A 16,204-nucleotide genomic window follows, 5' to 3' on the forward strand; every position below is an offset into this window, starting at 1 on the left:
ATGTATCGTAGTGTGCATATTTTAATTGCATATACTTACAGCTATTCAGGGCTGAATAGGATAACTTTTTGAACCATCTTGTCAGCACTTAGTGGATAGTGGAAAGAGGATAAAAACCGAAAACGCAGTGAGACGAGAGGCAGCATGAGCAGCGCAGAAGCTAAACACATGTATGTTAACACACACAAACACGCAGCATAATAAGCTGTTTCTCATTTAAGAGTTCCATTGCAGAGCGTGCACACCACCAAATGGTCCTAATCGAACCTCCCTTGCTGATAGCAGCAGGAGGAGGCAGAGGAGGGAGGGACGGCACGCGGGTGTTTGTGTTGGAGAGGTAGGGTGGCAGGGGTGATAAACTGTGACCTTCTCCTCATACTGCAACATGCCTAATGGCCGCTCTGAGTGCTCCAGCTCAAGGTGTCTGCGCCTCTAAATGGAGGGGTATTTTTATCCCACACACACACACTCACATATTAGCAAACTACATGAATGGTGTGTGTAGTGGTAGCTGACGTCCGGGTGCACCGCAGGGTGAGCGAGGGGCTGGTGAGTTGGCACGCAGCGCTGGCAGTACTCAAGTTCCTGATAGCTTTCAGGGGCTCTTTGATGTTCTTTGCATCCCACCACTCCATCCCCCCGGCCTCCCCCTCGCAGGAAATTGCATTCTGTCCGCTGCCATAGCAGATAAATGAGGCAGGAGAGGGGCTGCACACTGTCACCAGCCGACCTGGCCTGTCTCACACGCCAACCTGCGGTGTGTTAGCCGCGTGTGCTGCTATCCGGCACCCACGGCTGGCCTCAGGCGGACAGAGCGTATGCACACATACATGTAAACACACACAGGGCAGACACGTGCACAAAACTGAAGACAGTCACATCCTTGTATGATCTCATATTAATAATCCTAGTATGCTTGGATCTGTAGATCTTAACAATTGTTTTTTTCCCCCTAAAGTTCAGTCCATACATTAATTACATATTGTAGGTACACAGAGGAAATGATAAGACTGGAATCTATTACTTGATAAAGCTCCTTTAACTCCTGACATTTCGATGAGTTTGGGGAGGGGAGGAAAGGGGGATTTGATGTAGGTTGTAAAAGAGTAGTTGGAGTCTTTTTTAATAGTAACACTACAACACTATGCCCACACAAACAATAGCATCACCTCTCCCATATGCTTGTCATGAATTTTGCGTGGTGTACTCTTGAAGCTGAGTGAACAGATTCAGTCATTAGGGTTCACACATGTACCCTTCCCAGATAATATTCGAACATTTTCAGGATGCAGAGCATGTGTGAACCAAGGCTTGTGTTGTAGAATTCAGTCAATAAGAAGAAGTTTCTTAAGAGTTATTCCTGCAAAACTCCAAGGGCTATAGAGACAAGTGCTAATCATAAATTGAATATAAACATATATGTAGAAAAAATTCCTCTGTGGCATCACTCATTTTAAAGCTTCATAAGCAATATGATCAAATTATATATTTGAGTCCAGCACATTAATGTACTAAACGTGTTCAGGAGTCAACGTCTATTTAGTTAAATAGTTGAGAAAAACAGATTAAACCTTTTTTCATTTTAATTCTAACAAGTTGGCCTCTGTTTTTCAAAAAGAAATGTCAGATGGTTTATTTCTGTCTCTAATTGATTACTATAAGCCTATTTCAGGGCAGGGAATATTATATGCATGACACAATAAGAAACTGAAATAATCAATCATCACAAAACACACGTCCTCACTTAATCTTTGATATTAGCTTTGGTAACAGACAATGATAACAACACCTTGCACGCTCACAGCTAGCGTGTCACATCTGATTACATCATGGTGAGATTCCTGCAATCCCTCCGTGGACATTGTCTGGGAATGTCGAGAAATAATACAGCTAAAAAGGACTGCTCACGCCATGGGGACCTCTGCGGTACTCACGGGCACGGAGGCGTCTAGAAATTTACGGGACGTTGCCTATGAGCATGCGAGTGTATGTGCATGTGTGAGATCATGCTCTGTGGTGTTTTAGATTGTGTGTAAGTGTGCACATGTGTGGCTAAAGGTACATGTACTGACATCATGGGCGTATGTGCGAGCCACTAGCCTCAGCCGACAAGTATGTTTGATTAGTGTTGCACTACATGCAGCAGTGTCCACTGCAGCGAAATGAGTTACAGCAACAAAGTGATGTCAGTCCTATTGGATCCCTACAGAAAAACTCCACCCTGCATGCTATAGGCCTGTAGCTCTTTATGATAGGAGACAAGTATGTTTTAAACCTAAGAATTAAACAGGTGCTATCATACTTTTATATATTATTGTCAATCTGACCAAAAGCTGAGACAGATGTTTTGTTTAAACTGAAGGTAAATCTGTTCTGTTTTCTGAGCTACGTGGGGTTACGCAAGGGAGGATGTAACTGTTTGTACCGGACTGTGTTTAACGCCTGTGACCCTTTTCTATTGCCATGTTCAGACTGAGTAACATACAGTACATTCAAGGCTTAAAATTAAAATATTAAATAGAGATTCTGCTCTAAAGTGTCATGTATACCAACTGGTCTCCTTTGCTGAGTGGTTTCACAGAAATGCACCTGCTGCCACTTTCTGTATCTGGACTTGAACTGACAATGCAGAAAGAAGCACACTGTTCATTAATTCAGGTACAGAGAAGATATGTAACATAAACCCATAAAACAAAATCAAATTGCACTTATTTATTTAGCTATCCTTGTATCTTGTCTGTCATGATGTCAGCTTCTTGTGCAAAACCTAAGCTACATTTTTCCCAAGTTTCTGGCGTTTCTACTTCTGGAGTTTTCGCTTTGGCGAGGCGTCAAAAAGAAAAATGGCAGGAAAAAAAATTTGAACATCACATTTATTGGCTGGGGTATCAGTAGTATTGGCGCAATATAGGGTACCATTACGGAGAGAGATGTGGGCAAGCGATCAGGGTTTTATTACTTTGCTGATTTAAGAAATACTTTCAGAAAACTATTTAATATATCAACTCTGCACTCTGCTCCAAATGTAGTTCTTGGAGCCAAAACAAAGATTAAAAGATGCATTTTAACTGCAAACATGACCGTACTCCTTCACTCCCTTCTCCCCTCCCTCCCTGAAACCAGCAACACCCCCCTCCCCTCCAACACTCTCCTGTTGATGGGAGTGATCCTGCATGTGGTGAGTGAGCAGAGCAAGGACACCATGTGGTTCTCTCCTGTGTAAGACACACACCGCATGCACATACACACATTCATGTACACACTGATCCCATTACCCAGCAGCACCACCTCTGCAGCTGCCCCACATGACCCTTCATCCTCTCCTGAGCTGTAGCAGAGCGCCCCTACACATCAGCAGGCTTCTGATTGACAGGCCGTGAAGATACACCAACATGGTCTCCATTTAGCTCAAGTACCGCACCACCGTCAGCTCAGAACCCCCACCCCCCACCTGCCCCCCACTCCACGTCCCAGGAGAAAACACACTTGAGCCAAAGTGTTTCAGAGCAGGATGTTTCCTGGGGAGAAAAGGTTTCGTCTCGGGTCAGCGTGCACTGCTGCGATGGAGGGTGCTGTTTCACGAGGGTGTAGGAGGGGGGCGGTCAGCTTATGGTGAGGTGATGGAGGAAAAACCAAGAAGAGGAGGGGGAATGAGTGGGAAATGGAAAGAAGGCATGTGAATGTTTGAAGAAGCGAACCCTGGCATAGGAAGGTTGGCAGGAGTTTGTGTGTGTGTGTGTGTGTGTGTGTGTGTGTGTGTGTGTGCGTGCGTGCGTGCGTGCGTGCGTGCGTGCGTGCGTGCGTGCGTGCGTGCGTGCGTGCGTGCGTGTATGTGTGTGTATGTGTGTGTATGTGTGTCAAAAAGTGGAAGTTGGATGAGTGTGTGGTGGGGTAGAGGGGTGTCTTGGGGTTAGAGAGTTTGGAGAGGTGAGGTGGTGGAGGGGGTGCCGAGGGTGTTTAGTCCTGAGAGGAAACATTAGCAAAGCGAGGAAGAAAAGCTGCCAAATTAACTTCTCACCCTTTCAATCACACCCCTGAGAGTTCCTGCCCCACTTTACTTCTGCCATTTGGGCCTCACTTTTTGGATGAAGAGGTTGTTTCTTTTTTTATCCTTTTCTATTTTCTTAGCACTGCACTGTAGAGAAACATTTCACCTTAACACCACTCCAATACAACCTTTTACCCTCCCTGCTGTGTTATGTAGGAAATCAGAAAATCCTTATCAGTTCTAACACTTTCAGACTGATAAGTAACTTAATGAACAATGGATAGTTAAAATCCAGACCGACATGTGGCAATATTGTGAATAAAAACAACTTGTTTGCTAATGAATTACCATAAAACAGCTAGTACAAGCATTCAGCCACTTCCTTGAAAATATTGACCTTAGCCTGAAAGTTTCTAAATGCTAACCTTTAGTTTTTAAAATCACATGTGATAACCTGTCAGCTACTCTAAGACCACAGCTAATTTTAGCATTAAACCACTACCTAGCTAGAAACGTAGGCTGCATTTGTCATATCGTATTCTACAAGACAATTAAAAGGCAAAGTTAGCATCCAGCCACTTCTTTATACTACCATAACCCTGGAAGAAATTACTGTTCACCCAACATCATGTATCAACACCTTTAAATCTTTTTACTGGATGATAGGAAAGGCGTTAAGACCTGTTTGTCAATATCAGCTAATATAAGTATTCAGTAGCTTCCCCAATTGCATTAATTTTGCCATGACTCAATAGATGATATGGGAAGCATGTCTTCACCAACAGGCTTTACAATTGGTCCATTAATTCCTTCCTGTCTAACAGATTTCTGAGCTGGTGGTGATGTAAAATCAAGCCTTAACTGTTTGAATGGAGAGGCTTCTCCTTGGTCTGCAGCGCTAATGTTAGCTGCACCTGGGTCACTGGTGTTTGCAGGGCCAGGCTCTCTGGCAACTATAGCTTAGTAGAAGCATGTGGTTTGATTAGGGTCATGTGAAATTAGAGCTGCTAGTCTTGGTGGTGGACAAAGTGGGTATAGTCCTTGACAAAAGGTTAACTTAGCATACAGACACTGCTTAAGTAACAGTGATATTAGCAAGTAATGAGCTGAATGCTAACATAAGCTGTTTTCTGACTGTGGCAAATGGGTTATCAAATACTTGGATCTAACTTGAAATTTGGTCTCATGTCCCTCCATGATTTCAAAATCTGATATCTTTCTAAGTTGCATAACAATAAGGAAATGATGAAATGATTCCCTGTGTCAAGCTGAAACTCTTAACATAATCAAGTATGCCTCAGGGAAAAGAAAAAAACTATTCAATGTATCACACCATCCAATGAAGAGGAGAAATGGCAATACTTTGGGTTTAAAGATCACTAGGGGAATAGAGCAGATGGTTCTTCATGACTGGTGCTTTTGTAAACCCATCCATGTGCATTCAGCTCAACCCGCTCCAGCCTTAGCAGCATGGTTTGTAGTGTGATAATACAGTTCAGACCTCTCTCCTCCTCTCTGTCGTTCTCTCCCGCCCTCCCTGACATTCCTACACTGAACCATTCTGGCCTAATTTGTTTGTGTTTGTGCATTTTTTTCCAGCTTTCCCCACTTTGCCTGCTGTCTTTCCTCGCTCCTTGTCCATCCCAGAGCACATTAGGTGGTTGGTTCCTCCTCTTAAGGTCCCTTCAATCTAAAATAGATGATTAGAGTCATTCTGCAAGACAAATGTAACTTTTCTGGACGCTCTAAATCTGTTTAGGCACATTTAATAGTGTCAATTATTGTGGGGCCAGACGGGGGACTCGGGCCTTTCTGTAGTCAGGGCCCTTAATAACATTGGCTACAATGAGAAGCAGATGCTGACCCGCTTGGTCCCTTTGAAAAAAGACATTTGAGTAGCTCTGCTTCTAATTTATGAGCCCTCCTCCACATCTGGAATTCTTTATAATTAAAACATAAACCCCAAAGTTCTACTTCCACCTGTCAAACGTTGAGAGGATGAACATAGTAATGGGCTTCTCCTGCACTGGTGGAGAGATGGAGAGACTGCTTTTGCTTGTTCTTTTTTTATGGGAGGGGAAAGGGGCAATAAGGGGTGCAAAGAGAGCCCTTCTTTTCTGATTGTTTTTGCTTCATGGATAGGTTCTGGTGCACTGCCGGATTCTCAGCTCTGCAGGTTTGACCCAATACCACAAATACTTGCATTTCAAGTAAGAAGGGGAAATTAAACCACACTTTGGCTAGTGAAGTATAACAAGTCATATTTAAAGCTTAATCCTTTCTGGGTCAATAAAAGGTGAAAGAAACAAAGGAAAAAATGTAGACTTTTCCTTCTGAAGCCTTTCTTCAGCTTCAAAGTGATGTGAGACAAAAGCATTATGGCGAGACGGAAACAAAGATTTCCGATCTCACACTTGAACAGGAAGCATCACGTTCAAGATTTCCTTTTTCCTTTTAATAGTGAGTAATGAAAGCACAAAAAAATGGATTTAGCATGGCTGGCAAAAACATAATTGCCCTTAATAGGGTTTGTTCCAACAGATCAATAGGACCTACATGAGTGTGGGCTGAGTGTGTGTGCATGTGTACGTGCCAGCAGAGGTGTGTGAGCGCAAAACCTCTCAGACTTAAAGCTCCCTTCATTAAATCGAATTAAGATCCTGCACCCAGCAGATTAATTTTCTTTGTCTTTTTTCTTCTCCTTTCTCCCCCCCCTCACACCCTCCTTCTTTGGAGGGCAGCTGTGAGAGGGGAGAGGTTGGAGAGTGCAGCTCGTGCAGATGATCCTGCTGTGAGTATGGCCATGAGGATAGCATTCCTTCCATTTTCTCTGCTATTACCAGATCACCGTAATTATGTCCTCAGTGTTAACTCCAAACGGGGAGCTGATCTGCACCCACTCACAGCGACTGCTGCTGGAAATAAAGGGGAAGGGGTCCCGCATTCATATATCCCCAAATGCACACCTGTAACACCTGCAATAAGACTCATGGATATATGAGACTTCATAAAAATGCACCCAGACACATAGTTGTTATCCCAGGGTGAGGGTGAGTATCCTGTAGGTATCATGCGCCAAACAAGGTTCTCGCAAATCTTTCCCAGCACCCCCTGAAGATGACTGCACTCTGTTGCTGCTGTCGACTCATATTCTCAGCTGTGATGAAGAGAGGCAACATTTCCTGCAGGTGAGAGGCAGTTAATACCAGACCAAAGTAGTTCCCAGAATGGACATAAAAAATACTGCATCAGAGGTGGTGCGTGCAGGTGTTTTTTAAAAGGGATTGCTATCTTGGGGGAGAAGAAAGAGCAGAGTGGGGCAGGTTTGGTGGAGGGAGAAACAGGTAGACAAAGCGGTCAGAAAAGGGGTAGTGTGTACTGTGAGTTTTTGTGCAAGGAAAAATAAGTAATGGAAGTGAGATGAAAGAGAGCGAAAGAGAAGAGCAAGAGAGGCAATGGGGAAGCTACTACACAGGGAGGTGGAGGGAGCGGGTGTAGGACAGAGGAGGGCCTCTTTGTGGATCATTGACAGATAATGGGCTCATTAGGCCAAACTTAGCTCAAAAAGGCTGCCGCTCTCTAAACAAACAGAGCGGGCGTTGAGGAGACGGACGTGAGGGCCAAGCATGGAGAGAGATATAATGAGGGCCTCAACCGGCATCCTGAAAGGCAAAGGGAAGCCTACCAACGCACAGCCTATCCAAAATCTTAAATGATCAGCCAACCTGCTTTAACCCTGGTAACCCTTTCTCCCTGAAATATACACAACCTGATTGTCTCCATGTTTTTTCTGTTTTTCTTTATTCATGAATCCGTGGGTGTGTTGCAAATGGTTTAAATTTAAATTGTCATCTTTCCATCAGTTTGAGCCTTCTGTGTGCACCAAAATTCTCAAAAATAGTTTTAAAATGTGCTTCTTCATGGGTTTGGGTAAGACTACGGGTTAGGTTATGGTTAGGCATTGCAAAGATAACTGGTTGGAGTCAGGATAGGGTTGGGATGAGGTTACGCACCATAGAAAATTACTGGTTGGTGTTAGGGATATATTTGGGCTCAGGTTAAGGTAGAGGGAAACACAAATTGATGGGAAAAACAGACACCAGTTAAGTGCTTTATGTGGGCGGACATGACCAAGTGCTGTGTGAAAACTGCTTTGTCAGCTCTGATCCTCTCTTTGATCTCGTTTTCTAACTGGGAACTTTTTCCTGTTTGTGATGCTTCCCCTTATCCCAGATTCTGTTGGTGATCTTATTGAACAGGGCTTAAGCTGCAGCAGGAGGGAGGGTTTCTGGTTTGAAGGTCTCAGAATTTCTGCTTTTTGCAGATGATGCAGTTCTATTGGTGTCTCCTGGCTGGGGCCTTCAACAGGCATTGTGGTGGCTTGCAGCTGAAATGAGGATCAGCACCTCCAAGTCCATAAAACAGAAGATTTCACTCACCAGATGGGGATTGAGTCTTTGCCCCAATGTGAACATGTTCCAGTATTCACAAATTAGGATTAAATGGATCATGAGATTGACAACAGGGTTGGCGCTGCCTCACCTGATGTGCAAGTGTTGTATCAGACTGTTTTGGTGAAGAGGGTGCTGAACAGGAAGGCAAAGTTTTCAATTTACCAGCTGATCGACATTCCAACTCTCATCTATGGTTATGAGCTTTGAGAATTGACAAGGGGGAAAGAAGGTGGCAAATACAAGCAGTCAGACCTACCTCCGATAAATGGAGGAAAATAAATGGATGGATTGAAAGATGTAAGAATGGATGGATGGATGGATGGATGGGTGGATGGGTGGATGGATGGATGGATGGTTGGATGGGTGGATGGGTGGATGAGCGGATGGATGGATGGATGGATGGATGGATGGATGGATGGATGGATGGATGGATGGATAGATGGGTGGGTGAATGGATGGATGGATGGATGGATGGATGGATGGATGGATGGATGGATGGATGGATGGATAGATGGGTGGGTGAATGGATGGATGGATGGATGGATGGATGGATGGATGGATGGATGGATGGATGGATGGATGGATGGATGGATGGATGGATGGATGGATGGATGGATGGATGAACAGATGGTTGAATGAATGTGTGTGTGTTAAAACTTTATATAGTGTCAGCAATGCCACCCATTAGTTTCTGAAAAAAACCCAAAGATGGTGGTCACCATAGTGGAAATACTGACTTCAACCTATCACTAGACACCGGCAAAGAGTTGAGACCACAGCATCATTGCTTGGCAAACAGCTTCAATGTGCCCACCTGCCAGTCAGATAAGCTGTGCCCCATGATTATACACAACTCTTGACCTAAATATGATCAAATCAGACAAATTATAAAATTGTCAGACATTTTTATATGTGCTCTGATTAGGGTTCCTTGGCCATTAGAGCCAGCCCAAGTGGACATCCAAAGAACTCCAGGTGGTTACTGCTTGGTTGTTCTCTATGACCCTTTCAACTTTATCCATATTTTTCCAATTCTACTAAGTCTCCCAGATGAATAAGGATCAGGAAGTGGAGTTTCTACTCATTTTTTATGTTTTAGTATAACGCAGATAGGTATATTCCTAAAACCTTCAAACTCTAGTCTGGATGCACATCGTTCTGACACATAAATGCTGCTCTTGGAGAATAGCCTCAGATACAAACACTTTCCAAATCCCCTCGCTCCACTAAGTGGCCTGGCCCACACATCAGCCTTAACTCACTGACTGTAAGCACTTCTGTTTGTTGATGAGGGGGAAATACTCATTGTGACTCATGCATCAGACTAAGTCTCCCTCACAAAACACCTGGAGTTGTTTATTTTCACCTTATAAAAAGCAATCAACATCGTTCTGTACACCATCATGCTGTATAATTCACTCATTGAGCTTAGTGACCCAGTGCTGTCCTCATATCGAGCTCTCCCAAAGGAGCAATTTAGAAAAAAAAAACTTCAAGTAATGCAAATAAAGTGTTCCTGAGAAGGAGAACGAAATATGAGCAGCAGTGTTTAATGCTTGTGGTGAAAGGATGCCGTTCCAACAAAGACGTTTGTGGGAAACTTGAATTCCTATTAAGCAACCGGGATGTGAGCTGCGTTGCCAGAAGGGGACGGCCTTCACTCAGCTGCCACTTACAGTAAAGAACCATCTCCATGCAGCAGATGCTTTGATGAATAACAAATTCCTTTAGAGGTCCAAATTGATATTGTATGACAGCGCTGTAGCATGCTATTAGATACCATGGCTGTAAGCAATAACAGAGCAGCTTGCCTTGAACTCCTTTGTAATCAACTCAGGGAAACGTTAACACAAGGCACGGCCATCCAACCATTCAAGCTGCCATGAGATTTATAGTGAGAAGAAGTAAAGGGGCTGCAGTCTGGTTCTCCAGGAAACCAAAACATCTTCCTCTCCTCTCCCATTACAGAATGTTTGCCTTTGTTTGCCTTTATTAATACCAATATATTATGCTGGGGGAAAAGCAGGAGAGCATTACTTGGAAGGAGAGAATAAAAAATGGAGGTATTGTAAGGGAGGCCCGGGCGGTTTCTGTTCATCTCCAGCTGCTTCCCTGCTCATCACGCTGAGAACTAACATGAAACACACTCACGCTAAGGCCTCCTCTCACACACATCTGACATCCATTAAGGACACTGATGGAGGACCAAGCCTCTGAGGGGACTTGCGGTCCCATCTCTCAGTTCCTCTCCTAGAAAAGAACGAAAGGAAAGGGGGAGGTATCAGGAATGAAAAAGGGGATATTCTTCTTTTTTCTCCTCCAGATGGGCACCAAACATCTTGAACATTATGCATACTCTGTTTAATCATGATCATATGACAAGATATTTATAATTCAGCTATTACAATATCAAAAATATTGACGGTTACTTAATTTTTAGCAGTTTGACTCCCATTTAGAGTTCTTCAAAAACGTATTTCTTGTATTCAATCAACATGACAATGCATTAAGGCACTGAATTTTCAGGACACAGGTCAAAGCCTAAATAGGAAGGGTGGTGGAAAACAGTTTTCATTTGGCAGCTAGTTTACATTTAGTGCTAGTTACTTGTGATGACTTGGAGTTGATGTAACATCTTACTAAATATGCTGTCTAACAAACCACAAACTAGGATAAAAGCTGTGCTGAGACCATTAAAGCAAAAAAAAACGTCAGATATCGAATAATGAACTGATGTTATTAGATAGAAAGTTTTGACTTTGTCACTAAATTGTGAAAGAAATTAAATGAGAAAGATGCATAGGGGGCGGGGCAGGGAAAATTTGTACCTGCAGCACACCTGTTGTAGATACGATACAAGATTAACACTGCATGACCCCATTTCTAAAGGATGATATCAGTTAAAGTGGCTGACAACAAAGGTAATTGAATTTCTTGCACCAGGAAAAAACACTCATTACCTAAGTAGGCAATAAAGTAATAGACAAATGCAGTACACATACATCTTGCCCTTGTTACCACAGCAGTAGTTCTACAGAATATGGAGCAAACCCGTCTTTGAGGGTCCCTGGACCATTCTGTAAAAACATTCCAGAGCTGTCTGCGGGACATGTCTATTCCCTGGGAACTTTTTCCCACTCCGATAAGTCAACCCTGACAGTGTGAAACATCATCTTGAAAACACGGAGGATCGGCTCAACACATGTAGGTCTCCATATGGGGCCACAGAGGTCCTAAGGGCAGAGCACTAACCTTGTAAATGACAAGGAGATCTTAAAGAGTAAATTTACTCAGGGACAGTTTATCAGACATCACCTTTGTGCTTCTATAGGATTGTCTTTCCTTCCTGGAAGAAAGTAAAAGGTAGAACTGTGCCATTCCTGTATATTTCAATTAATCATATAACTTGACTTTAAGCTTAAAACATGAAAACTCCGGGCCTGCATCTCTAACAGTAACCATATTCACATACTAACCAATGTTAGGATCAAAAGTGTCTGGAAATATGGCTTGAAAAAGTAAGATACCTAAAGCCTGGACCACACTACAACATTTTATAGTATTTAACAGAGGTTGCAAATGTGAAAGACAGACTTAACAATTTTGTTAGGTTAAACTAACACTGACAAGCTAACACTGATGCGCTTACGCCGCAGAGCTAATGCTGACAAGCTAATGCTGACAAGCTAACGCTGCTATCCAGGACATAGCCTCACCCCCTTGTATCCAATCTTAATTTCTTCTTAGGAATAATTACATTCAGAATGTTTCCCAAAGAGTCAAACTGTAATCATGTGTTTGTAGGAGTTTAGCTGTTAAAGAAGAATGATAGCTGAGTGTGCAGATTGACGAGGCTAGCATTGGGAGAAAATGAGCTGGAGAAGGTGTTTGTCCAAACAAGGTAACACTAGCTCCCTGTTTGATTTGTATAAGTGAGAGCAACATCACCCTGCTGTCTCCTCGACGTGTTTACCACCTCACTTGGATCCCCACACACATCGTCCCACAGCCCGCTCAGACAAACAGAGGGATGAAGAGAGGGATGGTGTGAAAGAGAGGAAAGACACACCTCATTAATCTTCCTGGCACTTTCCACTCCACAGCTGTCTGTTTTACCAGCAAGTTTACTTTTACATGGAGGTGAAAGTGACTGATACCCAAACGGCTGACCTGAAATGCAAAATGTTCAATGTCACCCACAAGTTATAATTTACACAGTTTGTAATTTACCCCCTGTCCTATTTTCTGAACTCTGGCATGCCGTCTGCAGTGCTCTCGTCTCTTAAAATGGAATTCCTAATAAGTTTGGACACACTCTCCCCTCCTGGCTGTCATGTTAGGGAGTGAGATTGGTCTATTATGACATGCTGAAGAGAGCACATCAAAACTTACATGTACAGTTCCTAAGTTTACAAGATTAGTTTCATTGTCTAAAAATGGCCATCTTGAAGTGCTCTGACTCACTCACACCATCTCTTTTTTTTCACTCAAGCGAAAGACTTCTGTCTGTAGACACAAACCAGGCAGGCAAGGTGGCACTTGTCCACCTAATGAAAAAACCCAGCATGTCCTTTTGTTCGACTAACAAATATTTAAAGGAAACATTAGTCTGTTGTGTTTTAAATATGCTTACTCGATTACAGAAATTAATTATGATCTTAGAGAAGACACAGTAACTCCATGAAGTAACTGTTTCTGGCAAAGAAATTACTCTCAAAACTACAACATGTCAATTAATCGCTTTGCTTTACTGGAGATTAAACAAACAAACCCATCATGTTAATCATTGATTGTTGCATTGAAGTGCAATCAAGTGAGTTTTCAAACTATTGGACAGGACAGACTAGCTTTTTTGCTGATTTTCAGTCCTATGCAAAGCTAAGCAACCACAGCTTGGTCCCACCTTTTTACTTGAATACACAGTGCGTTGCCTGAATTGAAGTTTCTTCTAGTGTCTGCTTTTTTTAAGGTCTGATGATTCTGATTTTGGCACATCCCCATTTCTTCTTTCTTTACAGAAATATAATTGACAGTAAAAACAAGTTTCCCAAATGAAAATATACGTTTGTTCATAATAAAACATTGACTTTTCTCCCTAACTAATATTTAGTGTCAAACCCTTTATTTCTTGTTCTCTTTTGTATTTGATGCCATAATTAAAGGTGGAAGTGTATTTGTGTATTAAGTTAATACACAAATACTCTTTTCTGCATTATTATATAAATGTACGCTGTCTTTATTCCTTATGAGTTCAATATATTGCATATCAAACTGGAGAAACAGAAAAGTTTACTGCCTTACTCTCTTCCACTACATCTTCCCAGACTTTTAAAGGAGCCATGAATTACCTTACGAATAACCCCAATTGGTCACTATTGCTTGTTGACCCTTACCTGGCTGCCTCTCTCTCCCTTTCTGCCACATTGAATGGTATTTGCAGCTGCAAAGAGTGTCTTGTTTTTGATCTGTTAATTATCAATATGATAAAAACTTTTTATCCTTTCAGAGTCCCACCATAACCAAAGAGTATTACATAATATTTGAACATACAATGTGAGCCAAAGAGAGAGCGTTGGAGCTTTTTATATCTCTCTGTTGTCAATAAATTGCAACAACTATGATGTTTTCATGCCTGGACCAGATTATTGTGCCAAGAAAGAGTCTTTCCTCAGTAGATCAATCCTTTTTTTTTCCTGTACTGATCAGCACATCACTTTCAGACATAGAAATGTTAGCTTGTGTGTAGCTGTTGCATCAGTGTTTGTGTTGCTGTGCACATGTGTGTCTTGCGTGTAATCCAATACCGGCACAGAAGTTGATATATTTGAGAGGACTGGGCGATCAGCTATCACAGCAGAACAGGCTGAAAATCAGCTGACTGCATTCAACAGTCAGTTGATGCACCTCTGGAAACAAGGGTTGTATCGATCTTCCAATCTATTCTCTGAAAAAAGCTGTAAAAAATGTCCCTTATACCTTGCTTGTAAGACCTCTTACAGTTGTATATTTAAAGCAGGCTTGCGCTTGTTCATCTCACGAAAAAAGGTCCTCCATCTTTTTTTGTTCTTTAAATAAAACTTAGAAAAACAATTGTTTGGTAGATTGTCAAATATGGTGTTTCTTACTGATAGTTCAATAAGTCTGTATTATGAGGGCTCCATATAACCTGCAGAAACACATAAGGAAGTAGTCTTGGAACTTGTCATTTTAGCTCTTGTTTTGCAGCAGATTGAAAAATCAAGATACAGCACGTTAATCATTGAGCTGCAGAGGTGTAGGTAAGTGGACTATTTAACCTTTAGCTAGAGCCAGGTGGACTGTGTCTTCTGTTTTCCATTATTCATACTAAGCTATGCTAACATTATCATAGTCCCAGTTTAAAACAGAAGGTGTTGTCGCAGAGTAGGTTTAATCCTACCATTAAAATATTGCAGAGAAAATGTGATCAACTTTGCTTGTGTGCATTGAAGCTTTTTCAGAATAAAAAACTAACCTATTTTTGCATGTTGGTAAGGTCCTTCAGCAAAAAGGACAGCCACATATGCACAAAACAAACAAGAGACCTGCCTTTTAATAGATCTCTCATGTTAGAACACATTGTAATGAAATGATCACCACATATAAAGGCCTATTAGTCTTGACAGGCTCAAACTCCCTCACACAAACAAACATGGGTACAGCAGACAGGCAACCCATCCCAGGCCAGGCTCCAGAGGGACATCAGACTTGTGAATTGGGGAGTCTGAATGACAATGGGTCTGGTAGCCCTGGAGGAGATCGTTACGGGCAGTGGGACCAGCAAACGGCTGCCGTGTGCTACAGTCAACAGCCCCAATCACCCACCTGGAACCTGGAGCCCAGACAGCCCAGGGGGGAGGAGGTGGAGCCGCTTGCCTGACCCCGGCTACAAGCTGCAGGGACGGACGAGCCCCCAGCCCAGACACATCCACCATGTCTGTGATGTGACTCTGCTTTAGGTCCCACCCTGTTTGTGACCTGCTTTTGCGCCCCTCCTTTCATCATATATCTACCCAAAACCAGCCTTGTTAAATCCCAAACTTCTCCTTTTCGGGACCCTTTTGACCACACCCAATCTATCCCCACCTAAAACTGGTGTGCTCCAGTTTAATCACCCCTGGATGTGGGTGGAGGCTGGTGGGGGTGGAGGCGAAAACCACACATTACATCATGTATTTACTTATCCAGGGTAGCCAGTGAGTGACATGGAGAGTAGAGCCCGGGGTGAAAGGTGAAGGATTCAGGAGTAAATGAGTCATGACCAAAACCAAAGGGTTGGATTCAGGGGGACAAGGTTGCTTAAACACCAAAAGGAACACAACACCTCCACAAAAACACTAACATATCTGCCGTTGGAGCGTTGAAGTCCTAAACCTTTTCACCTGGTGTTCATGTGATTGCTGCAGACAAATTTCTAAACTAATCCTCAGAGGTTTCCCAGATGTACACGTCTTGAACATAACCCCATAATGTTTCCCAGAATACAGAGTAAGCACTTTCAGATTATTTGCTATTAATGAAAACAATTAGGGGCTCAGGCTTTTTGGTAGCCTGCCAACTACTGTTTCAACATTTTTTCCTTCCTTGCAAGTGGAATTTGAACTCTCTAAATTGCTTCCCTTTGGTAACAATGCCGTAAACACCCTCCAATCCCCTCTCAACCATCTGCCCATGGTCAACATCACCTCAATAAGTGCTAGTGACATGTGCCGCGGATTGGCCTTGTAGTGCGTCCAACTACCCC

The sequence above is a fragment of the Notolabrus celidotus genome, chromosome 22, assembly GCF_009762535.1.
Source record: "Notolabrus celidotus isolate fNotCel1 chromosome 22, fNotCel1.pri, whole genome shotgun sequence".
Lineage (NCBI taxonomy): Eukaryota > Metazoa > Chordata > Actinopteri > Labriformes > Labridae > Notolabrus > Notolabrus celidotus.